The sequence below is a fragment of the Lissotriton vulgaris genome, chromosome 3_2 (assembly GCF_964263255.1).
Source record: "Lissotriton vulgaris chromosome 3_2, aLisVul1.2, whole genome shotgun sequence".
Classification (NCBI taxonomy): Eukaryota; Metazoa; Chordata; class Amphibia; order Caudata; family Salamandridae; genus Lissotriton; species Lissotriton vulgaris.
In genome coordinates this window covers 246,362,542-246,389,649 of record NC_141690.1, presented here as the reverse complement: position 1 = coordinate 246,389,649, position 27,108 = coordinate 246,362,542, and the positions used below count along the sequence as shown (strand labels likewise).

Below are 27,108 nucleotides of genomic sequence, written 5' to 3'. Positions count from 1 at the left end.
TATTTATTATACACACTGGTATATCTCCTACCACGAGATATCAACACAATACACACAATATTTCAAATGTAAACAGGTAAGTAAGCACAAATACACAGTGGTTTTCAGGGGGAGACCAAACCATATACTAAAGAAGTAGAATGTGAACTGCGAGCGAAGTCAGGACTTGGAACGGAAGCCTCAGAAGAGCTGGGGACACAAGGAATCACCCTAGGTAAGTTCCCGGGAATCCCATGGAGGCTGTGTACAGAGTGGAAACACAGCCGCATACTCAATGGGAAAGTCGCTGTTGTAGTTTTCAAGAAGGACATTTCCCAGTGGAACCTAAAAAACCCAGTGGAAGATAGAAGATTGGAAAATCACCTCACCCGTGGATACTCTGGGAACCAGGATACCTACACCAGGAAAACCGGCTGCATAGGTGTGAAGTGTCGTTGGAAACCACCATAGACCACAAATGAAGGACTTCAGTGAACATGCTGCTGGATAAGGTGAAAGATTCCGGTGGAATGCAAGGGTGGATTCCTGAAGAGGAGTACCTGCAAGTACATGGGACAGAGTCTATGCCACGCGGAAGTGACCTGGAGGCACGGTAGACTAGTATCGACTGATGACGGAAAATGCAGGATGATGACGGTGACCTGAAGCTGTGTGGACCGGGCGATTATTACCCACGTTGGTAGTCATGAACGTCTGTTGTTGACGGGAGCACCAACAAGCCTTTGCAGCAGCAACAGACATGGTAAACGAAGAAGGTGCAGCCTTGGGTCTAGCAAGGTCCTAGGGACTCACCAAGTGCAGGAGAGTCCGAGCAGGCCCGAGCAAGCAGTGGAGCCCACTGAAGCCAAAAAGGACCCATAAAACACCCACATGCCGAAGGCACAGGAGTTGCCAGAGGACCTCAAGCAGCTCATCAAAGATGCAGGACCACTGTAGTGAGGATGACTATCTTGGCAGGAGGAGAGGCTGGAGGCTAGTGCTTCTTGTAGCCAAAGATCTCTGGAGGACGGAGGAAACAAGCCTTGGCAACGGCAAGTCGACGCTCTACACAGAGTTACTGTTTCAGTGGTTCTGACGAGGGATACTGGCTTCAAACCTTTAGAGACCACAGATCAGACCATGAGGAAGTTGTAGAACCACCACCTGTGTTGCTGAGCCTTTTGGAGTCCATGGAATGTTAGGAGCAGCAGACCGGTCAGCTTTGTTGCGGTGCCTGCAGATGCAAGGGGGTGACTCCTTTAATCCAAGGGAGATTACTTCAGGTATCTTTGATGCCCACATGCCTGGAGAAGAACCTGGATGAAGCATAGGCAGAGATGATGCAGAAGACTGGTAGGACGATGGGACCAGGAGCAGCGGAGACAGTTGAAGTGGTTTCAGACTTGAATCTGTCATATGACATATCTGAAGAGCCACCCACAGGTAAGTCTTTAAGGAACCCTAGGAAAAGGGTTGGGACGATTCAAAGATGGCTCCCAGAGGAGGGGCTGGACAGAGGGGAGAATACTCCCATGTCCTTTGTCCAGTTTCGTTCCAGAGCAGGAGCTAATGACTCCCTGAACTGGCTCAATCTAGAGTGTGCAAGGATGGCAACAAATGTGCCCTCAAAGCAGTCTGGTGGCGCTGGCAAGCGCCCCCACCCCACCCCAGCCCAGTACCCTAAGTCCTGTCTGGGAGATGGTCATAGCTCCATGTGACAGGAAAACCTATTGTTCTACCTTTCCCTGCTCGAGCTCAGCTCAGCTGCAGGAGGGCAAAATCATGTCTAGGGTCGGCAGAAGCACTAGCCTGAAAGGCTGGTACCGGGAATATAGGGGGGTACCCTAGGGGTACACCCTCGGACATGGGATCCTGCATCCAACACTGGATTCGGTGCTGGGGTAGGATTTCAACATGTTTGTTATCAAACATGACCGGTTATGGTGCAGCCAATATATAGTTAGACATCTCAAGAGGTGTGGCGCAGCGGCCAGGGTGACTAACGCTGGGGATCACGGTTCGATCCCCGGCTCCGGCGGCAGGGGTCTGTCCAGCACCATGTGACTCTGGACAATAGCTTGCTTAATCTTCACGACGGTCCCCAGCGCCTTGACACCTTCGGGTAATTGTTTGCGCTTTACAAATACTGGACATTTACATTTATTTGACTTTATGTATTAAATGGCTGACCCCACTTACAAAGCCTGGAGAGTTGACTATTAGGTTTGCAGAGGGGCCCTGCTCCTGCAGGGGCACCCTCACAGTAACCAGCACCTTTCCCTCAGGACATATAGAGCCTGCCATAGGGGTGACTTTTGGATTTTAAGTTCAGTGATCGCACCAATATTCACAAGCTGTAATGACAGCCCTGTAGTCACAGTTTGAGTGGTCTCTCATGGGTAGCATAATATATGCTGCAGCACATGGGAGACCCCTGGTGCACCTAGGCGCTGTGTACCGCGTGTCCTACTTCGAAGATCTACATCCCTTTCTACCTTTTTCCTTCCTGGCACCACACATCTCACCAAGTAGTCTGAGTTTTTGAGGGCAGTATTTTTTGACATCAGCTACAGTCACCCAACTCTGTATTTTTTTTTAAACTTTCCCTACTACATAACATATATCGGTACTTGACGTCCAGGAGAGCTGCATATAGCTCGAAAGGTCAAGTCTCATTAAAGAAGTCAGCTACTTTTTTTCCTAAAAACACACCACTAATATGAAAATGATTGGCAATATTTCCTGGTATTGCAAAAGGATGTAAACCCTACTCACGTTATAGAGAATTAAATGAAAAAGAGAGATGATTACTGGACGGGGTTTGAGGACCTTTCTTCATTCCAATATCTCTTTGATGAACCGGAGGACAACAGGTATGAGGAACTGGCAGACCAGACACTGGATTGGTCTTTCCTCCTAAAGTGGCTATGGAGGAAGGAGCCTCTTTTGCAATAGTGCTGCACTAGGCTGCCCAGAACGTACATCTGGAGCCACCCCTTGCTCTTCTGCAGCTTCCCTGGTTTGAACCTAAAGTATCACTGGCTATTATCAAGGATCTCAAGTCTGGTTCCCCCGTCAACCCGTGTCCTGCAAAACTGTTAGCAACTGTGGCCACAGCCATAAATTCGGTTGTAAATAAAATACTTAATTCCTCGTTAGCCACTGGTCACTTCCCTTCGACATGGAAGCAGGCAAAAATTCTGCCATTGCTTAAAAAGCCTACTGCTGACCCCAAAGTGTTAGCGAATTATAGGCCCATTTCCCTGCTTCAGGCATTTTCCAAGGTTCTGGTAAAATACATGAAGATGGTTATCACGGACTATGCCAAAATGAAAACCTTTTACATATCAGTCAGTCTGGCATTAGAGCCAACTATAGCACTGAGTTTGCATTATTAAAGGTCTCTGAACATATCAAGGAGAGCCTCGATGTGGGAGGAATAGCTATCCTGATCTTATTAGACCCGTCAGCGGCCTTTGATACCGTTCCTCATAATAGGCTCCTAGAAAGGATGCAGGATCTCATTATCAAAGGCTTTGTTCTAAAATGACTCTCTTTCTTTCTGGAAGGTCAGGAGGTATGGACACCGCCTTATACTGCTGCAATCCCCAGTCTTAACGTTGGGGTCCTGCAGGGCCCCATTTTAAGTCCCTCATTATTTAATTTGTATATGTCCCCGCTTGCATCTCTGGCTGAAGCGTACGGTGCTAAAAGTATCTCATACGCCGACGATACACAGCTTCTGTTGTCCTGTGACAGGGGAGAGAGCTTTGAGGGCAGGAAGATCAAATGCTAATGTGTGTGCGTGGTTAAGGACCAACCAACTGAAATGTAACCCGAAGAAGTCAGAAATAATTTTTGGGGGCTCTCCCCCTTCAGATGAATGGAGACATTGGTGGCCAGAAGACATGTCACCTCCGCTCTCTGCCCAACACACGGTTAAAAACCTGGGCATTTTGATTGACGATTGCCTATCTATAAGAACCCAAGTTCAATCGGTAGTGGGAACTTGCTTTGGCCTTCTACGGATGCTGAGAAAATGTCTCCCACTTTTGTCTTTTGACTATTGGAAGCCCGTAGTCCAGGCGTTGGTCATTTCCAGACTGGACTATGTCAATGTCCTGTATCTGGGCCTTCCAGAATACCTGCATAGGCACCTGCTGGTGGCCCAAAACACAGTCGCCAGAGCAGTTCTTATGCTGAAGCCTAGGACCCATGTTTCCTCACATCTTAAAGTTCTTCACTGGCTTCCAGTGATAAAAAGAATCCGGTTCAATGCTTTGGTGTTATTGTTCAAGGCCTTTCATGGGAGAGTTGCGACTACCTTAGCAAAAGAGTAACCCAATATGCGCCACCCAGAACCTTGAGATCCTCCTCCATGAACTTGGCTTCTGTTCCGAGAATATTCTGTGCTCGTTTGGACGGAATCTCTTTCAGGCTCTTAGGAGCACAGGCTTGGAACTCGCTCCCTTTGTCACTGAGATTTGTTATGGGCTTAGCCATATTTAGGAAATTGCTTAAAACCTTGTTATTCCGTCTATGGACGTCCATTATTTAGCAAAATCTTTCAGCTTTAGCATCTGGGGATGTTAGTTGGGTTGTTGGGAAGGCCTTTCTGAGCGCTGGGACACTCTTGTTGAGTAGCTGTGCACTATATAAATGTCCTCATTCATTCATAGCCGAGGGTCGATTCCATGCAGTACTGTATGCCTGTGGCACAGTTACTTAAAGATAGCTCGTTTATGAACTGGTAGCCAATGAAGCTGGTCAAGGCAGGCAGATGTTGAGCTTACTTTACCTTCCAGTTGTATTTTTAACAGTTTGAAGCCTTGAGAACAAATAATCAGCTGTGGCAACATATAATGCATTTTCATAGTCTATCCTACTCAGGATTAAAGCTTGGATTATGTTCTTTTTCCAAGCTACTGAGATCCGCCAGAATAATTCCTGGAGGATACGTAGTAGTCTGAAACACGTCCCTTGAACCATAGTTAGTCGCTCTTGAAGGGACAGAGTAGTATTACCAATGAGAAAGCCCACATTTGTAACCATTTTTTTGGGTCTAGGGTGTAGATTCCATTCATTGATGGACATGGCCTTTGATGGCATTTGTCTCCTTTGGAGAAAAAGCGCTGCCAAGAGAGCATGGCAACATCGCACTCCCTCGGGATAGCGCTGCCTACGCAGCAGTTCCAACTTGAGGATATGGAAGAGGATTTCAGCAGAAGCCACAACAATCATTGTCTTAGCAATAAAGAACCATTCAAGGCAAAAAAGCAAGTTCAAAATGGTCACCATGGTCCAAGTTCTGTCTGTCCTGGATCCAGGAGACTGGATGGTGGAGTTGGATATGCAGGAGGCCTAGTTCCACATCCCTGTCCTGCCGCTCAGCCACAACCTGCCGTTTCAGGTAGGCTACAAGCACTTTTAGTGCTTCTCTTTGGCTTTAGCAGTGTGCTTCAAGAGTTCACGAAAGAGGTGGTGGTTTTCTCTGGCCCAATTTCAAAGGTTGGGCATACCAGTCTTCCCATACCTCAACGACTTGTTGAAGGCAGGCTCACTTCAAGCAATCATGAACAACCTCTAGATGACAGCCAACATGTTGACATTGCTGGTATTTTTTATCAATATGCCAAAGTCACACCAGACTCAGCTCCTTTTCATCGGAGCCATCCAGGACACGGTGTAGTTCCGAGCCTTACCTCTGCCTCAAACAGCCTAGGGCATTCGAGAGCAGAGAAGGCCTGACTCCACATCAACCTGATGGAGTTGTGAGACATTTTCTTTGTGTTGTAGGCCTTCTTACCTTCATTGACAGGAGGCTTATTCAGGTTCTCACAGACATCAACAAGCAGGGCAGGGTGGGGTCATGGGTCCTGTACCCTGTGCTAGGAACTCTTACACCTCTGGAACTGGCTAAATTTTCAGGGCATCTACTTGATTGTGCATCACCTGGAGGGATCTTTAAACACCAGAGTAGATAAACTCAGTTGGCAACGCCTAGTTGTGAGAAGTTGGCCCTATCGTTACCGAAGGTAAGTAACTTGTGCATCTGAAAGAAACAGGTTAGTGTTAGATTCCTTACCTTAGAATAGATACCCCAGCAATACCAACCCCGGTGGTGGGTCTGCAAACCAAGATCACACCAGAAAGTTCTGGAGAACGGAACGGCTGAAAAGCCATCTCTCCGGACTTGGTCGTCCAGGCAGTAGTGTCTAGCAAACGTGTGCAGCGAGGCCCACGTAGCTGCCTGACAGATGTCCTGCAAGGGGACTCCCCGACCCAGGGTAGTAGTAGCCACTGTGGCCCGAGTGGAATGGGCCCTCAGCCCAACAGGGGGCTTCTTTTTAGCCAAGGAGTAACAGACCTTGATGCACAACACGACCCACCGAGAGATGGTTCGTTTGTGCACCGCCCATCCCTTCTTCGCGTCCACGTAACCAACAAAGAGCTGGTCGTCCATCCAGAACTGGCGTGTGAAATCAAGGTAGAAGGAGAGCGCACGTTTTGGGTCCAGACGGTGGAGCCTCTCTTCCTCTTTCGAGGGATGCGGAGGCGGAAAGAAGGTGGGCAAGGTGATGGACTGCCCGATGTGAAATGCTGTAACCACCTTGGGCAGGAAAGAAGGATGCGTTCTTTGTCCAGATGGACAGAAAGGAAAGCAGGCTTAGAAGATAGAGCCTGGATCTCACTCACCCTACTGGCAGAGGTGATGGCATTCAGGAATGCAGTCTTAAGAGTTAGAAGACGAAGAGGGCAATTGTGAAGTGGCTCGAAAGGAGCGCACATCAGATAGGTGAGAACAAGGTTAAAGTCCCACTGAGTCATCACGAAAGGAACAGGAGGAAACATGTGCGTGATGCCCTTAAAAAATCTATTTACAACAGGGGACTTGAAAAGGGAAGGCTGATCAGGAAGCCTCAAGAAGGCTGAAATGGCAGAGAGGTAGCCTTTGATAGGAGCAGAGCCCTGCTGGGCAAGAGAAAGAAGGAAGAGGAGAACCTCTGAAAGGGGGGCAGAGAGAGGATCCACAGCCTTTGCTGTGTACCATGCCACAAATTTGTTCCACCTGCAGGCGAATACCGATTTTGTGGAGGGACGCCTGGCTGCTAGAATCACATCACAGACTTCAGGAGGCAAGTCTAATGGCCTCAACTGCCGCCACTCAATCTCCACGCATGGAGGTGGAGATTGGACGGGTTCGAGTGGAGAACCGTCCCCTGCTGCTGTGACAAAAGGTCCTCCTGAAGAGGCAGACAAATCAGGGATCGACTGACATGCTGAGTAGCTTGGGATACCAGTACCTTCGTGCCCATTCCAGAGCCACAATGACGACTTGAGCCCGGTCGCGCCTGATCTTCTTCAGCACTCTGGGCAGAAGTGGTATAGGCGGAAATGCGTTCAACAGACCGCAGCTCCACTCGCAACGAAAAGCGTCTCCGAGCGAGTGCCGCCTTGGCAATTCCAAAGCGAACAGATGACATTGCGCATTCTCTTCAGATCTAACCAAGGCTCTCCCCACTGCTGAAAGAGACTTTGCGCCACGTCAGAGTTCAGACGCCATTCGTGATCCATCATGCACCGGCGGCTGAGTTCGTCCGCCCTGGCGGTGAGAGAACCTGCCAGGTGTTGAACCACCAGAGTGACGCCTGGCGTTCCAGCCATTGCCAGAGGCGCAGAGCCTCCTGACAAAGAGTCCATGACCCCACCCCACCCTGTTTGTTGGAGTACCACATGGCGGTGGTGTTGTCCGTGAACACCTGCACTACACTCCCCCAGACAGAGGGGAGGAATGCCTTGAGTGCAAGTTGGAACGCCTGCAGCTCCAGAAGGTTGATATGGCGCCGGGACTCAGCCGGAGACCAGAGGCCTCTGATCTCCGCCTCTCCCATGTGGCCCCCCCAGACCAGGAGGGACGCATACGTCACAACTATGTGCTCCGGTTGGGGTAGGGAGAGGGATTTGCCACTGACCCAATCGCGGTTCCTGAGCCACCACTGCAACGGTCTTGCAGTGCCCTCCGAGATCAAGACATGGTCGGACAAGTTGCCCTGATGCTGGGCCCTCTGAAACTTCAGGTCCCACTGCAGAGCCCGCATCCGCCACCTGGCGTGATGCACCAGAAGGATGCAGACGGCCATCAGCCCCAGAAGCCGCAGTGTCAACCTGACCGAGACATGGGATAAAGGCTGAAAGATTGGAATCAGAGCCTGAATATCCAGAATCGGCTGTTCGGGGCGATAAACCTGAAACTGCGCCGAGTCCAGAACCGCTTTGATGAAGAGGAGCTTCTGAAAGGAGCACCGGTGTGACTTCAGCACATTGATGGAGAATCCCAGCAGGTGCAGGAGGTCGTCCGTAGTCTGGAGGTGGCTGACGACTGTCTGGGGCGAGCCCTCCTTCAACAGCCAGTCGTCGAGAAAGGAGGAAGACTGACACCCCCGATCTGCACAGATGAGCTGCGATCACAGCCATGACTTTCGTGAACACCCGAGGGGCGCTGGTAACGCCAAAATGGAGCACGGCAAACTGAAAGTGCTCGTGGCCTACCGTGAACCGCAGGTAACGCCGGTGGGCTGGCACGACGGGGATATGGAAATATGCGTCCTGCACGTCCAACGCTACCATCCAGTCTCCAGGGTGAAGGGCAGCTAGGACCTGCGCTATGGTCAGCATCTTGAACTTCTCCTTCCGGAAGAAGCGTTTGACGCTCCGGAGGTCCAAGATAAGGCGTAGGCCTCCTTGCCCTTCTTGGGTACCAGAAAGTAGTGGGAGTAGCAACCACGTCCTACTTCTGGCCCAGGAACGCGCTCGATGGCCCTCTTTGCCAAGAGGGCCGTAACTTTCTCCTGATGAAGTTTCAAGTGATTCCCCGACATGCGGTGGTACTGCGGTGGCATGGCTGGAGGGGTCGCCAAGAAGGGGAGGGAGTAGCCCCTTCAGACGATTTGCAGCACCCACCTGTCCGATTTGATGGTGTGCAAGTGGAGCAGGTGATGGCGAACCCTGCCCCCCACTGGCGTTGAGTGGGCCTGAAAGCACGGACTAGAAACGCTTTGAGGCAGATGCTGCGGGGTTGGATGTGGACTGGCCGTGCCGTTGTCCCCTGGCACCGCCACAGCGGTTCCAACATCCGCCGCTGCGCTGAGGTTGGTTTTGGGGCCTGTGGCTGACAGGACGTGAAGGGGCGCCCCTTCCTTTTCCGCAAAAAGGGCAAAAGGCAGAAGTTTGCTGGCCTGGACCGACAAGCCCAAGGCCTTGGCCGCAGCCCTGGAAACTCTCAAGTGCACTGTCTGCTCTGTCGCCAAAAAGGCGACGGCCATCGAATGGCATGTCCATGACCGTGGCCTGGACATCAGCCGAAAAGTTGGCAACCTGAGCCAGACGTGGCGACGAACCGCCACCGTCCTGGAAATCACTCTACCTAGCGAGTCCGTGGTATCCAATCCACATCGTATGGATTAACGTGCTGCATTCTGCCCTTCCGCAAGGGCTTGAGCGAGCTTTGCCCGGGCCTCCATCGGGCACTGCGGCAGCACGTCCGGAACCGTACCTTACAGAGAGTGGGTGTAACAGCCCAAAAGGCAAGCGGTGTTGACATACCGCAGCCCCAAACTGAGTTAGGAGAACAGCTTCTTACCAAACTGGTCATACCTTTTGAATTCCCGATCAGGCGGGGCAGTCGGGAATGCGGTCTGGGAATTAGAGGCCTGGATAACCAGACTCTCAGGGGTGGGGTGGGTGGACAGAAAGCAAGGGTCCCCGGGGCCAGGCGGTGGCGTCGGGCCACGTTCCGATCTAAAGGAAGGCCTGTAGCGGGCTTGGACCAGGTGCCCAGCAGAACGTCAGAGAGGGCTTCATTAAACGGCAGGAGAGGCTCCGAGGAGCTTGCCTGCGGTTTGAGCACCTCAGCGAGGAGATTAGTCCTCACGGCCCCGACGGGGAGCTCAAGAGCCAAGGCCTTGTCCATTCTCGTCAACACCACGCTGTTAGCCGCCCCCTCCTCCGTAGCCACCGTAGGAGGGGAGACAAATCCAGTGTCGGGCGACGTGACCAGTCCACTGGCGTCCCCTAGCTCAACTGCCCAGTCCTGATCCAACTGGAACTCGTGTGCCAGGGGATCCTCAGACCCTCCCAGTCCTCCCCGACATCCATCTCCTGATCGTCAGGGTAAAATGATGGAGCCGGATCGTAGATGAATTGCTCATCCCTCAGCGTCGAAGCCGGCGCCGGACGGCGCTGGTCCGATGCCGGATCCGAACCGGGGCTGGGTTGGGGAACGTTGTTGTCCGGAGACGGCGTCGGGGGTGACACCCTTGGTGACGGCGCAGGCGGAGGGGTCGTCACGGATTTAGGCCTGGATCCTGAGGGGCCCTGCGGTGTCGAGACCGGAGTCGTCGATGGCGTCGGAGCTGAAGCACCCAATGGCGCCGAGGCTGGAGCCGCCGGCCCGCTTGGCTACCAGACGGATCTGCGGGGCCCAAAGTCACCTCAGCAGAATCCGGCGGAGGAAAGCACGACCTCCTGACCGTGAGGAAGGCGCTGATCTCTGGCGGAGTCGCGTGCAGCCCAGGGACCGGCGAGTATGGAGCTGGATGCATAGCTTGTGGCTCCGGCAGAGCCGCGTGGGCTGTGTCGCCCGAACCCCCGGCTGCTTCGCGCGAACGTCGGGGGGAGTCAGAAGAGCGATGCCGCTTCTTTGACTTCTTGTGCCTCGATTTACCTGAGGACTTTGAACCCGAAGCGTGGTGTCGACTCGCCGAGCTGTGATGACTGTGGCCCTGCGACCGGTCCCTCGACGTCCCTCGACATCTCCTGGACCGGGACCTCGAGCGGCGCGGGCCGACTGCCGGATCTCGAGTCGCTTATGGGACCGCACCCGCCTAGCTTTCGACGTAAGGCCCAACAGTCGGGGCACGACTTGTCATTATGGTCGGCCTGAGCCAATAAAGGCACCGACGGTGGGGGTCGGTAACCGACATCAGTCCGCTACAGTCGTCACAGGGCTTGAACCCGGGCATCCCTACTGGCACCGAAGTTGAGAAACGACTCGATAAGATCCAAAATAGATCGAAAAAAGTTAGTCAAAAAGTGACTAAGGGGTACCGCTCTTCCCGGATCTGGCACGGAAAAAAGAACTGACGCCAGCGCTCGAGGGCGGCGTCTAGGTACTCTGACGTCATCCCGGCGCCAATGACGCTGACGACGGACGCGGAGCCGCAGACGACGCCTACCGACGCGCAGGGGTACTGCTACGCAAAACTTTCCGGATCCGGTCTGACGCCTGGGGATATTCTAAGGTAAGCAATCTACCACTAACCTGTTTCTTTCAGATCCTACCTTTAAAGTTGTTCCTTCTATAGCCTCCTCGAAAAAAACCTCTTCAGGGAGAGGACTGGTTATTACCTTTGAAAGTGGAGGTATTCTGGTCTGAGGACACCCTCGGTAAAAGGAACGACAAAGGGAGCCTCTGTTTGAAGGAGACTGGAACACTCTCATGGACTTGGCCACTTTAGTGTCCTTTTTAATTTTTTCCAATGCCTGATCTACTTCAGGACCAAAAAGATGTTTTTTTGTCAAATGATGTGTTAAGAATGGATTATTGGACCTCGAGCTTAAACCCAGAGATCATTAACCAAATATGTCTCCCAAGCCAAATGCTTTTGTTGACCTCTCTAGCCGCAGTATCAGTGCATCTAGAGCACACCTTATGGAAGAATTTGAAATCCTGCACTTTAGCTTTATGCTCCTTTGGGAGATATTGAAGCAATTACTCCATTTCATGCCAGTGTGCCCTGTCATACCTGGCTGAAAGGCCTTGTGTATTTGCAATGCGACACTGATTTGCAGCTTGAGCAGCTATGTGTTTGCCAGAAGCGTCAAATAACTTAGACTCCTTATTTAGGGGAGGAGCATCCCTTGAGGTTTGGGAATTAGCCCCCTTATGAGTATTAAACACTACCATTAATCTAGTGGCAGCTAGTCCTTGATAAATACTGGGTCTGTTGGGGAGGCCTTATACTTCTTGTCAACCATAGGAGTCAAGATGCGTGCTCGTACTGGGTCCTTAAAAATTTAATCTGCGTGTCTCATAATGCCCATAAGCATAGGAAGTGTTGACCTATGTGTGGATCCTAAGATCTCAAACAAAAAATCGTCTTGTAATGATTCTTTATGCAGTGCCATCCCATGAAATTGTGCAGCCCCAGCAATGAGTTCCTGGTGGAATACATTGTCGTCTGGAGGAGATGGCTTGGCTGGGTAAAGGTCTGGGTCATTATCTACTGGAGGATCAATTGTACTATCCGTCCACGGATCTACTGGTAAATGCGCCCCCCATCATCAACATCATCGTCGTCATCATGGTGAGATTGTGGAGAATCCTGAGGTGTGATTTGCAAAGGGTTTAAAGGTGGAGAAGTAAGTGGTGGAGGGGATGATGGTAGTGGATGAAAAGCACTCGTAGCAACAGATTTCCTCTTCAAAGGGATCTTGTAAGGAGTGTCCTCATCAGGAAGCTTATGTTTCTGAGGTAGCTTGGTATGAATAAGATAGTCTCAGGATTAAAATATAGTCTCTTCTGCTTGGGATCGGTTTTCAGTGGAACAATGTCTGAATTTGGATCCGAAGTAACATCTTTCGGTTTTGGCGCCGTTTTTCGGCACCTGCGCGTGCTGGCCTTTCAGTGCAGTACATTTCGGCCCCCAAGGCTGCTTGGCTTTAGGCATGGAGGATTTTGGCTCCGAGCCGGATTTCTGTTTGGAACTGGAAGGCTTTGGTACCAACGAGGACTTTTGCCGACTCAGTACAAAGCTGGAAGGCTTGACTGGCTGTTTTGGAGATGGGTCTGGAGGTGGGGCGTCGGAAACAATGTCTTGGTGCCAACCTTGGCCAGAAGGCAGAGTCCTGCACGTAGAAGGCTTGTTCCTCCACTGCCGCAGACGCCTCAGCGTCTTCTTGACCGGAACCTTCATCAAAGATGTCCGGCATGCCAACCGTGGCCAGTAGGCAGAGGTGGTGCTGAAGGCTTGTGCTTTTTGGGAGTGATTTGAAGGGGCAAAGGGTCTACCGTACTCACGTCACCTTGTCCCTGCGGCAGTTCTTCAGTGTTGAGGTCTATCATGAGCTCCAAGTTGGAGTCCTACAATTAAGAAGGCTTCTTACTTCTCTGCCGCGGATGACTCAACTACTTCTTGACCGGAATCTTCACTGAAGATGTCTAGCGTGTTTTTCGATGCCCTCACCCTACATCTCTCGATGTGTAGTCTATCATGAAGAGTTTTCTTCGAGCGAAACGATCTGCAAGCGTCACAGTCTTCTTCCTTGTGCTCCGGAGACAAGCACAAGTTACACACCCTATGTGAATCAGTGCGTGGATACTTTGCATGGCACTAAGGGCAGAATTAGAACGGTGTCCATTCCATTGACAGAGAGCTGACCCGATGCGGTAAGGCCCTAAGGCGGTCCACAGAGCTTTCCGATCACAAAGTAGATTCTGGTGACCATGCGCACTATCACCGAAAGGAGGAGTCACCTTACCTCATGACTGGGAAAGACTTCTTTGAAGAAAAACAAGTTGCAAACATCCGGACTCAACACTAGATGGCAGGAATATGCAAAACGTGTGTATCTACAGCACGCATGCCTCGAACACAGAGTTTTCAAAGTCAGGAGACTTAATGAACAGCAGTGCATTGACTTGAAGAAGGTGCACATGATAAAAGTGAGGATCAAATCATATCCTATTGTAGCAACAAAAAGATTTAGAGGGAAACATGATTTAAGCCTTTTGGAAATCTCACCACAACAGGTGATTAAAAAAGGACAGCTGGTCCGACAAAAGCAGAAAGGCTGAAGGGGTGACAGATAACTTAACAGTGTGTAATTGGAGTCCCTGTTTGGCCAAAGACCAAACAAACAATACATTGGTATTAGGGGTGCAACACCACGCCTCAAACTTATACCAGCAGCCGGTGTAAACAGACTTCCCATAAGGACATTTGGCAGCAAGAGGTAGATTGAATGAGGTAATCTGCCCCAGTTCAATCACCACAAATGAAGGTGAAGACTGTGCAGGCCTGGATACAACACCTTGCACTGCTGTTGATATAGAAGAGTCTCTTGAAGCAGCAGCCTGCTTGAAGGACAGATGCTAATGCCCAGAAGATCTAGGTATCACGATCTGCTGCCACAATCCACTAAAATGACTTGGGCCCAGTCCTTCATAATCTTCAGAATACAGGGCAGAAAAGGCAGAGGCAGGAAGGCATACAAGTGTCTGTTGCTCCACTCTAGGTGGAATTCATCTAGGAGAAACGCCCTTTGGAGAACTCAAGCATGCAAATGTGCTGGCATTATACATTTTCATCAGTGGCAAAAAGATCAAGCCAGGAACCATAACCACTGCTGGAAAATCCCCTGAATCACATCTTGGGGTGTAACTGTAATTTGTGATCCACCAGTGTGAGAAGTTGGCCTGATATGTGATTTCCACTATTCTAGTGGGCACCCTGTACCAGTCCGAACAACCCTTATGGTGATGGTTGTAAAGTCAACCTTATAGACCAGCTATCCTAGTGGTAGCATGGACAAAGCAGTCATAGGCTAAACTTCAGAGGGCATGTGAAGCCAGCTGTTTTAACATATGTAACCCCTTTAATACCAGATGAAAGGACACCACACAGGTTATATATAAAATATATATGTAATTATTACTAACACAATACCTCTGAACTCTTTATGAGGTCAGAGGCACAAGCACATAACAAGATACTCAATTATCATACAATAAGTTGCACAATATACAGTAGAGCCCTAGGGGCACGTAAAACCATATACTAAAATAGTGGTATAAGAACCATGTCACGAACAAGGAATAGGCCTAGGGCCTAGGGAATCGCTGGGGCTACGCTGTACTACCAAAGGATAGCAAGCAGGAGGCCCACGGGAGGCGTGTGCAGTGTCTTAACACACACGCGAGTTACCATAGTTATAATGGGAACAAAAGAAATGGAAACTAGTTCTTTTAGGACACTTCCGGATGGACTAGGAGAAAACTAATGAAAACTAGGACACTAGGATAGTCAATACCCACAGGAGCACCGGAGTACTCTTGTTACCTCACCCACAGGAAGCGGATGCATAGGTGTCAAAGTGTGTCGGGTTTTGTCGCTGAATTCTCTGGAGCCTTGGAGAAAGATGCTGCAGGCGACCAGGACAGAAGTGTCCGGTTGGATCCAAGGGCGGATCGAGGAGGAAGAGTACCTGACAATGCCAGGAGAAAGCGGAACCACTGGGGCCGCAGTAAATGCAACTCAGCAGGATTCCGACGATATGGTATCTGAAAGAGACACGTTAGTGATAGATTCCTTACCTTAGAATATCCCCAGGCGTCAGACTGGATCCGGAAAATTTTGCGTAGCAGTACCCTTGCGCGTCGGTAGGCGTCGTCTGCGGCTCCGCGTCCGTCGTCGGCGTCGTGGGCGCCGTGATGACGTCGTCGGAGTATATAGACGCCGCCTCCGCGTGCTGACGTCAGTTCTTCTTTTTTCCGCGCCAGCCAGCGCAGATCTGGAAAAAGCAGTTCCCTGGTCATTTTTTGACTAACTTTTTGGATCTTTTTGATCTCTTTCGAAGTCTTCACGACTCCGACGGTGCCGTTAGGGATGCCCGGCTTCAAGCACTGCGGCGGTTGCGAGCGACTCATGTCGGTTACGGATCCGCACCGACTGTGCCTGACGTGTTTGGGCGTCGACCATGACGACGAGGCCTGCTCCGACTGTCGGGCCCTCTCGAGGAAGGCCAGGCGGGAGCGGTCCCGCAGGCGACTCGAGATCCGCCAGTCGGCCCCGCGCCGAGTGAGGTCCCGGTCCCGGTCCCACGGGAGGTCGAGGGACAGGTCGCGGGGGCGGAGCCGTCACAGCTCCGGGAGTCGGCGCCACTCCTCCGGGTCCAAGTCGTCAGGTAAGAAGCATAAGAAGTCGAAGAGACGTCATCGCTCTTCCGACTCCCCCCGACGCTCGCGCGATGCGGCCGGGGGTTCGGGTGACACCGCCCACGCGGCTCCTCAGGAGTCGCGGGCGCCGCGTTCGGCTCCATACCCCCCGGTCCCTGGGCTGAACGCGACGCCGGGGGAGATAGAGCGCTTCCTCATGGCCATGAGGTCCCTTTCTTCCCCGACAGGTTCCGCGGCGCCTTCGGGCCCAGTGAACCCGTCTGGGGGCCCTAGTGGGTCGGGTTCAACCCCGACGCCGTCGGGTGCTTCGGCCTCGACGTCTTCGACGCCGGCGCCGCAGGGCTCTGCGATCCCGACGCCGCCGCTGCCCTCGGGCTCGGCGCCGCAGGGTTCGGCGGTCCCGGCGTCGTCGGTGCCTTCGGGTCCGATGCCGCAGGGCGCCGTTCGGCCCTCGTCGGGCGATGGAGCGTCCCCGGTGGACCTTACGACCCCCCCGGGGTCGGTCCGTGTGGTGTCCCCGCCGGCGTTGGGACGGGGCCAGTCGGCGCCGATCTCGACGCCGGTCGGGGATTTCCATCCCTATGACCCATCCTCATTCACTTCCGACCCTGAGTCTCAGGAGATGGGGGATGAGGAGGATTGGGAGGGGTCTGAGGACCCTCTGACAAGGGAATGTCAGTCTAGCATGGACTGGACAGGAGACCTTGGGGAGGCCAGTGGCCTGGACACCTCTCCAGACACTGGATTCGTCTCTCCTCCTTCCGTGGCTTCGGAGGAGGGCGCTACATATAGTGTGGTGTTGATGAGGGCTGCTAAGGCCTTGGGCCTTGAGCTCCCCGTCGCGGCCGTGAGGACTAATCTCCTCACTGAGGTCCTTAAGCCGCAGTCATGCTCCATGGAGCCAATGCTGCCGTTTAATGAGGCCTTGTCGGACGTTCTGTTGGGCACTTGGTCCAGGCCCGCTACAGGTTCGCCTGTAGATAGGAACGTGGCCAGACGCCACCGCCCGGCTCCGGGCGACCCATGTTTCCTGTCCACCCACCCCACCCCCGAGAGTCTGGTCATCCAGGCCTCTAACTCCCAGACCGCCTTCCCGTCAGCACCCCCTGATCGGGAATCCAAGAGGTACGAGGCCTTTGGCAAAAAGGTCTTCTCGTCCCTTAGCTGTGGACTGCGGTCTTCCAACACCGCATGCCTCTTGGGCCGTTACACCCATTCTATATGGGAAACGGTGGCGGAATTGCTGCCAGAGTGCCCGTTGGAGGTACGGGCCAAACTCGGCCAAGCCCTTGTGGAGGGTCGGGACGCAGCGAAATATTCGATCAGGTGCGGACTGGACACCACTGACTCGCTGGGCAGAGCGATGGCTACGACGGTGGCGATTCGACGCCACGCCTAGCTTAGGTCCGCCAACTTCTCGGCTGATGTCCAGAATACCCTCATGGACATGCCGTTCGATGGCCGTCGCCTCTTTGGCGACAAGGCAGACCACGCGCTCGAGCGCTTTAAGGACTCCAGGGCTACGGCCAAGTCCTTGGGCCTCTCGGCCCCGCGCCAGCAAGTGGCTGCTTTTCGCTCCTTTCGTGGCCACGGAAGGGGCGTCCCCACACGTGCCGCCAGCCACTCGCCGCAAACTGTCGTCCAGCGCGGCGGCGGCCGTGGAAACCGCCGTGGAGGCGGTAGGTGAGGCAAGCGGAGCCAGTCCACACTTGCCCCCGCAGCATCCGCCTCTAAACCCTCCTAGTCCGTGCTTTTCGGCCCATGTGACGCCAGTGGGAGGCAGGGTTCGCCATCACCACTCTCACTGGCGCACAGTCACTTCGGACAGGTGGGTGCTGCAGATCGTCCGAAGGGGCTACTCCCTCCCCTTCGAGACGACCCCTCAAGCCATGCCACCGCAACACCACCGCGTGTCGGGGGATCACTTGCGGCTCCTGCGGGAGGAAGTTTCGGCCCTCTTGGCCAAGGGGGCCATCGAGCGCGTTCCTGGGCCAGAAGTAGGACGTGGTTGCTACTCCCACTACTTTCTGGTACCCAAGAAGGGCAAAGGGGGCCTACGCCCTATCTTGGATCTGAGGAACGTCAACGGCTTCCTCCGGAAGGAGAAGTTCAAAATGCTGACACTGGCTCAGGTCTTGGCTGCCCTAGACCCAGGAGACTGGATGGTAGCGTTGGACTTGCAGGATGCGTATTTCCACATCCCCGTCCTGCCGGCCCACCGGCGTTACCTGCGGTTCACGGTAGGCCTCGAGCACTTTCAGTTTACCGTGCTCCCCTTCGGCCTTACCAGCGCCCCACGGGTGTTCACGAAGGTGATGGCGGTGGTCGCAGCTCACCTGCGCAGGTTAGGGGTTTCAGTCTTCCCCTACCTAGACGACTGGTTGTTGAAGGCGGGCTCGCCCCAGGCAGTCGTCAACCACCTCCAGACTACGGCGGATCTCCTGCACAGGCTGGGATTTTCCATCAATGTGCCGAAGTCACACCTGTGCCCCTCTCAGAAGCTCCTTTTCATCGGAGCGGTTCTCGACTCGGGTTTACCCGCCCGAACAGCGAGTCCGGGATATACAGGCCCTGATCCCGGTCTTCGGGCCGTTATCCCAGGTTTCGGTCAGGTTGACGCTGAGGCTTCTGGGGCTGATGGCCTCCTGCATCCTTCTGGTGCATCACGCACGGTGGCGGATGCGGGCTCTGCAGTGGGACCTGAAGTTTCAGTGGGCCCAGCACCGGGGCAACCTTTCCGACCACGTCCTGATCTCGGAGGGTACTGCGAGACAGCTGCAGTGGTGGCTCACGGACCGCGATTGGGTCAACGGCAGATCCCTCTCCCTTCCCCAACCGGAGCACGTAGTTGTGACGGACGCGTCCCTCCAGGGCTGGGGTGGCCACTTGGGAGAGGCGGAGATCAGAGGACTCTGGTCTCCGGCGGAGTCCCGGCTCCATATCAATCTGTTGGAGCTGCGGGCGATTCGTCTGGCACTGAAAGCATTCCTCCCGTCTGTCCGAGGGAGTGCGGTGCAGGTGTTCACGGACAACACCACCGCCATGTGGTACTGCAACAAACAGGGCGGTGTGGGGTCGTGGACCCTGTGCCAGGAGGCTCTGCGCCTCTGGCAATGGCTGGAACATCAGGGCGTGACTCTGGTGGTTCAACACCTGGCAGGTTCTCTGAACGCCAGGGCGGACGAACTCAGCCGTCGGTGCTCGATGGATCACGAATGGCGTCTGCACTCGGACGTGGCGCAAGGCCTCTTTCTGCGTTGGGGAGAGCCTTGGTTAGATCTATTCGCCACCGAAGAGAACGCGCAATGTCATCAGTTCTGCGCGTTGGAATTTCCAAGGCGGCACTCGCTCTGAGACGCTTTTCGTCGCGAGTGGAGCTGCGGTCTGTTGTACGCCTTTCCGCCTATACCTCTTCTGCCCAGAGTGCTGAAGAAGATCAAGCGCGACCGGGCACAAGTCATCCTTGTGGCTCCGGACTGGGCACGAAGGTACTGGTATCCCGAGCTACTCAGTATGTCAGTCGATCCCCCGGTTCGTCTGCCTCTTCAGGAGGACCTTCTGTCGCAGCAGCAGGGGACGGTCCTCCACCCGAACCTGTCCAGTCTCCACCTCCATGCATGGAGATTGAGCGGCGGCAGTTGAGGCCATTTGACTTGCCTCCTGAAGTTTGCAACATCATTCTGGCAGCCAGGCGTCCCTCCACAAAAACGGTATACGCCTGCAGGTGGAACAGATTTGTGGCATGGTGCACAGCAAAGGCTGTGGATCCTCTCAATGCCCATCTCTCTGAGATTCTTCTCTTCCTTCTTTCTCTCGCCCAGCAGGGCTCTGCTCTGGGCACTGTCAAGGGCTATCTTTCGGCTCTTTCAGCCTTTCTGAGGCTGCCTGACCAACCCTCTTTGTTCAAGTCCCCTATCGTAAATCGATTCCTGAAGGGCATCACTCATACTTTTCCTCCTGTTCCCTTCGTGATGCCTCAGTGGGACTTGAACCTGGTTCTGACATTTCTGATGTGCGCTCCCTTTGAGCCTCTTCACAACTGTCCACTTCGCCTTCTTTCTTTAAAGACTGCCTTCCTGGTAGCCATCACCTCTGCCAGGAGAGTGAGTGAGCTCCAGGCTCTCTCTTGTAAGCCTCCTTTCCTTTCAGTCCATCCGGACAAGGTTGTTTTGAGGACTAGGCCCTCCTTCTTGCCTAAGGTGGTCACGGCCTTCCACATGGGGCAGTCCATCACATTGCCCACCTTCTTTCCGCCTCCGCACCCCTCGAGAGAGGAGGAGAGGCTCCACCGTCTGGACCCAAAACGTGCGCTCTCATTCTATCTGGATCGCACACGCCAGTTCCGGGTGGATGATCAACTCTTTGTTGGGTACGCGGGCGCTAAGAAAGGGAAAGCGGTGCACAAGAGGACCATTTCTAGATGGATTATCATGTGCATCCAGGCGTGTTACTCCTTGGCAAAGAAGGAACCACCTGTTGGGCTGCGGGCTCATTCCACTCGAGCCACGGCCACTACAACTGCCTTGGGCCGAGGTGTGCCCCTGCAGGACATTTGCCAGGCTGCTACGTGGGCTTCGTTGCACACGTTTGCGAGGCACTACTGCCTGGACAGTCAAGTCCGGAGAGATGGCTACTTCGGCCGTTCCGTTCTCCAGGACTTTCTGGTGTGAATATTGGTTCGCAGACCCACCACCACGGGGATGGTATTGCTGGGGTATCTATTCTAAGGTAAGGAATCTATCACTAACGTGTCTCTTTCAGATGCACAAGTTACTACTTGTGTAACGATATATCTGTAAGAGACATTAGTTAGTGATAGATTCCTTACCGACCCACCCATCCTCCCCGTTCTGCGAACCGATATCTAGGGTTAAGGTCATCCCCTTTCAGGGCCCTAGTTTCTTGGCACCAGTGTCGGTTTTTGTCATGGCTCTGCGCTTCTGGCGCGGAAAAGCTGTGGCTAAGAACTGACGTCAGCACGCGGAGGCGGCGTCTATATACTCCGACGACGTCATCACGGCGCCCACGACGCCGACGACGGACGCGGAGCCGCAGACGACGCCTACCGACGCGCAAGGGTACTGCTACGCAAAATTTTCCGGATCCAGTCTGACGCCTGGGGATATTCTAAGGTAAGGAATCTATCACTAACTAATGTCTCTTACAGATATATCGTTACACAAGTAGTAACTTGTGCACCGGGTGCAGTAATCATCCAGGCACATTTAAGAAGATCTATAACGTTAAAACTTATAGAAAACGGACTGACACCTCAAGGTGGTACAGTAATCTTCGTGATAGAGGCTCACGAGTATCGGCAGACAGAGGTATTCTATTCATGGATAAACTTTCCAGCGGTAAACGCTATAACAAAAGAGTTTCACTATTACAAAATAGAGAAACCTCCGGAAGAGTACGCTCCTTTCGAGGAGATTGAAATTCCACTTAAATTTCAAGAGCACCTGCTCTGGTTTAATGGCGCCCTAAAACATAATGATCACATAACTAGGCTCGGTCCTCTAGGTAGACCAGGAGCAACGTGGCCGGTTCTAGCCAGCTACACACCACATCCTGACATTGTAAAAATGTCTAAGGAAGAGCTGTTAGTACAGCTAAAACACTAATTAAAATACATAGGCAATTAGTCCAATATGTAATGCGGACTGCAACAGTCCAGCCAGCTGTTAATGTACCACAGCTGACCCCTCATCAGGGGAACACTAATAAAATTACACCACAGAACATACAGTCATGTCTTGGTAAAACACCCGTAAAACGGGAACAAATTCCTTTCTGGTTAGCACAGAAAATCACTCAAATAGAGGCAGTATTTCCTGATACTACCCCTATTGAGAAACACAGAATCTTGACCATCTGCCTTCCTATGGGAATCGCACCACACGTGGAGGACTGCGACACTTGGGGTACAGTCTTTGCTTCCATTTACACGAAAACACACGGTATTCCGTCTATGGCGGTAATACCAGAAGTGCTAAAACAGATTCAAAATGAATTCGGTCCAGAGCCCGCTTTAAATCTAGGTATGAAATTACTGAAAGACTTCAAGCAGGTCTCGGCTATATTATTAGCCAACATAAAGGGAGAAGCAGCATCTGTGGCGATCCGCCAGAAGTTGAAGGAAACAGATATAAAAGATCCTGTTGAGCTTGCAAAAATCATAGAAAAATGCTATGAAGAATTAGGTAGAGACAGCTTGGGTGGGAAACCAGTAAAGCCCAAACTGCTCGAAAACCCAGAAAAATTATTTATTAAAAATAATTTAAACACTCCTAAAAAGAGCTGGGATGGAAATAAGCAATCCACTCCCAAGGAAAAAGTTTTCCAGTCCAGAGGAAGGTCTCCTCGACGGAGGGAAAGAACTCCGACTCGAGAACACCAGTCTCCCCAGCGGGAGCACTCTGAGAAAAGATATAACCTTAGAAATAGGGACAATCTGAAAAAACCTGATAGATATCAAAGTATTGATACACGTCCCTCTCGATCTTTTCCACAGAATTCGGAAAGAAGAGGACGGTCAGACCCAGGAGAGCACACCAAGTCCAAAGACAAGGAACCTGCTCAAAATAAGAAATCTCAATTTCAGAAAAAGAAGGTAGCCAGTATTAGAGTAATCAACCATGCCGAGAATACTGAGGACACAGTTGAACAAGCATTTACAATGCAATAGGTCTCCCAGCTTTAAAGTTTGAGCTATTGGCATTGTATATTACAATGTGTTACATTAATTTGTTATCAAACTCTGAATTGTTGTATAAAGATGGTAAATGCTGCAAGAAAAAGTAGCACTGAAATTGATAGCTTTCGCAATCGCTATTGTAATGAAGCTGAACAGGCAGGGACAAAAGCATAGTCATAACAATCGATTTGAAAAATAAATGAAAAAAACACTCACTGAAAGTCTGCTTTCGATTCTGCGACTGTCCGCAAACCCAAAACAACGGCCTCCTCCTCCCCCTAGGGCACCTCACCACGCACGAGTACAAAAAAAAGCATTTGCAGTGCAATAGATCTCGGAGCATTAAAGTTTGAGTTATTGACATTCCGCCTGGGAACATCACGCGAGCCTGAGGAGGTGTAGGCCGTGCCACGAGGCAACCTGCGGCCTGGTGTGCCCATCGGGTGAAGTCGGAGCTGCTCGCTGAGGTTGGTGTTTCTCCCCCCCACCCCCCCGTGGGGCACAGAGACCTACCCGCAAGCCCTGAAAGAACTGCCCAGGGTGCCGATTGCAAATTCGTCCCGAACTGGTAGATGGAGCACGAAGCTAGCTGAGGCCTACTCTGCAAAGGAGGTGAGAAGTGGCGGCCGCTAGGCGTGTGGAGAGAGACATAAAGCGAGGCAAGCTACCGCGAGTGGGTTGGGCACTCACTACTCTGCACTCACTACTCTGCACTCACTACTCTGCACACTCACTACTCTGCACACTCACTACTCTGCACTCACTACTCTGCACTCACTACTCTGCACTCACTACTCACTACTCTGCACTCACTACTCACTACTCTGCACTCACTACTCTGCACACTCACTACTCACTACTCTGCACTCACTACTCTGCACTCACTACTCACTACTCTGCACTCACTACTCACTACTCTGCACTCACTACTCTGCACTCACTACTCTGCACTCACTACTCTGCACTCACTACTCTGCACTCACTACTCTGCACTCACTACTCTGCACTCACTACTCACTACTCTGCATTACCACTCTGCACTCACTACTCTGCACTCACTACTCTGCACTCACTACTCTGCACTCACTACTCTGCACTCACTACTCTGCACTCACTACTCTGCACTCACTACTCTGCACTCACTACTCTGCACTCACTACACTGCACTCTGCACTCACTACTCTGCACTCACTACTCTGCACTCACTACTCTGCACTCACTACACTGCACTTACTACACTGCACTCAGCACTCTGCACTCACTACTCTGCACTCACTACTCTGCACTCTGCACTCACTACTCTGCACTCACTACTCTGCACTCACTACTCTGCACTCACTACTCTGCACTCACTACTCTGCACTCACTACTCTGCACTCACTACTCTGCACTCACTACTCTGCACTCACTACTCTGCACTCACTACTCTGCACTCACTACTCTGCACTCACTACTCTGCACTCACTACTCTGCACTCACTACACTGCACTCTGCACTCACTACTCTGCACTCACAACACTGCACTCACTACTCTGCACTTTCTACACTGCACTCACTACTCTGCACTCACTACTCTGCACTCACTACTCTGCACTCACTACTCTGCACTCACTACTCTGCACTCACTACTCTGCACTCACTACTCTGCACTCACTACACTGCACTCTGCACTCACTACTCTGCACTCACTACTCTGCACTCACTACTCTGCACTCACTACACTGCACTTACTACACTGCACTCAGCACTCTGCACTCACTACTCTGCACTCACTACTCTGCACTCTGCACTCACTACTCTGCACTCACTACTCTGCACTCACTACTCTGCACTCACTACTCTGCACTCACTACTCTGCACTCACTACTCTGCACTCACTACTCTGCACTCACTACTCTGCACTCACTACTCTGCACTCACTACTCTGCACTCACTACTCTGCACTCACTACACTGCACTCTGCACTCACTACTCTGCACTCACTACTCTGCACTCACTACTCTGCACTCACTACACTGCACTTACTACACTGCACTCAGCACTCTGCACTCACTACTCTGCACTCACTACTCTGCACTCTGCACTCACTACTCTGCACTCACTACTCTGCACTCACTACTCTGCACTCTGCACTCACTGCTCTGCACTCACTGCTCTGCACTCACTACTCTGCACTCACTACTCTGCACTCACTACTCTGCACTCAGCACTCACTACTCTGCACTCACTACTCTGCATTACCACTCTGCACTCACTACTCACTACTCTGCATTACAACTCTGCACTCACTCTGCACTCATTTAATAGGTCTCACCGTTTTCTGCATACTTTTGTGAGAGACTGTTCTATTTCCTTGTTAAATACTTCTGCATCAAACTGGGAAAAGGCAAGGGAGTCTGGCACTGGGGCTGCATTGCTTTCAGCTTTCAGCACACCCCTTCCCTGTCTCCGCAGCACCAGACAGGACAGCCAGGCAGCCCCTGATCCTTCTGCAGAACGACTTAAAGTGCCCCTTTCACTTAAACTTTCATCAACCTAACATGTTTTCAAAGGAACCGGAAACACGACGAGATGTGCAGTTTGACATTGTCTGTGCAGGAAGGGGAAATGTCTCTCGGTTAATGATCAGGGCGTAAATATTTCTCTGTTGCTATTGAGTGTGGGCCGTAAGGGTGAGCTTCTTGGGGCTTTATCATAGTCAGTGAGTTCTTATAGGGTGCTTAAAGGGGGTGCTTCCAATTCCCAATTGATGATTGTAGTGGGCGGTATGGGGGGGGATGTTGTTTTCCTGTGGATATTCACCATGCGCTCAAAAGGAGGCTGTTGTCAACCTCTAGAAAATCAGTGTGTGGACTGAGGGGCGCTTATATTCCCATTTGCAAATGTTTCTCTGCAATAAAAACGTCTCGCAAAACATAATTTCAGGCCGCCTGTCACATTACACAGTAGGAGGCACTTTAAATATAGAATCGAGTATGCCCCCGGAATGCCGCCGCGGCCGCCCCGGAAGTCAGGCACGGTCGCCTGTGACGGGGGCGGAGCCACGTTCAGAGCGGAAGAGGAGGCAGGCGGAGTCGTTGCGTCTCGCGGCCCGGGGCTCCTGTGAGCGGTGTGGAGCCCCGGGGCCGCGCCAGCAGGAGGTTGGGCGCCGCGTGCTGAGCAGAGTCCCCGACATTGGCCAGGTAAGTTCAAAAAAAGGCTGGGGGGGGCTTGGTGCACTTGTGTGTGTGTGTGCGTGTATGCTCGTGTGTGTATGTATGCGTGCGACGGTGACGGCGGGGGAGGGAGGGAGGGAGGGAGGGGGGGGCCGCCTCGGTGCACGTGTGTGTGTGTGTGCGCGCGTGTGTGTATGTGTCAGGGGGGGTGTCTCTGTATGTATGTATGTGCGTGCGTGCATGGGCGCTTGTGTGTGTGTATGCGCATGCGTGTGGGGTGCTTGCGCTTCCCAGGAGACAGCGCCTGGCCACAGCGCGCGTTCCAGTTACAAATCGCCTGGAAGGATGCGCGTGGCCAGGACTGTCTCCTGGGACTGAGAGTCGCTGACAAAAGATCTCCTGGCGGACACAGCGCTGACGCGCTGTTAAACGCCAGGAGACCTAAAAACGGGGAGTGGGCATTGACAATGTTGGACAGTGCAGCAGAAATCAGTATAGCGCGCAAGATCTTGATGAGTCATCTGGAGACAGTGGACACGAATGAATACATTCAGGTTGAAACTGCCGACACCAGACTTAGCGAGCCCCATAAGATATACGAAATAACATTGCGTATAGAGGGTGATAAGACTAGGAAAATAAGAGGTCTATTTTGGGATAAGCTCTCAAAAGGCTATGATATTCTGTTAGCTGAAAAAGATTGGCCCCCGGAGTTTGTCAGGGAGTGCCCTCGTGGCGAAGAAGTGATTATGCCTGCCTTCTCGAATCACATTCCGATTCACAAAAAATATACATATGCAAGGAAATGGGCAGTAGCCCAGGCACCGGCATTGTATAAAAATCATGTAGGATGGGATGAGGACTCTCCTCCTCACAAAATCCAATTAAAAAGTGAACCAACTGCCCAACGGCAGTATCCCATTAAGCAAGAAGCTAAAAAACAAGTCAGGGAGATCTTAGATCAACTTGAATACCAGGGGGTGATTGAAACATGCACCTCTCAAATGAACAATCCTTTGTTTCCTGTCTCCAAGCCAGACAATTCATATCGTCTAGTTTTGGACTACAGACACCTTAATACATGTTGCAAAACTTTTGCAGTACAAAACTCGCATAGTGCAGCCCTAATGAATAACATAGTTAGGAAAAAATATAAAACGACATTAGACATTTCTAATGGCTTCTTTTGTCAAAACATTGCACCAGAAAGCAGATATTTGACCGCTTTCTCTGCATTTGGGTCACAGAAAAAATTCTGTCGACTCCCACAGGGGTTCAAGAACAGCCCAGGACTATTCTCAGCTAGAGTAACAGAGTTACTA

At 52.1% G+C, this 27,108-nt stretch overlaps 1 protein-coding gene across 1 annotated transcript in view; it reads left to right on the top strand.

Annotated features, from left to right (window-relative positions):
- DNAAF9 (dynein axonemal assembly factor 9) overlaps positions 1–27,108 on the top strand; it is an 816,325-nt gene that overhangs the window by 643,067 nt on the left and 146,150 nt on the right. The window lies entirely within an intron of this gene.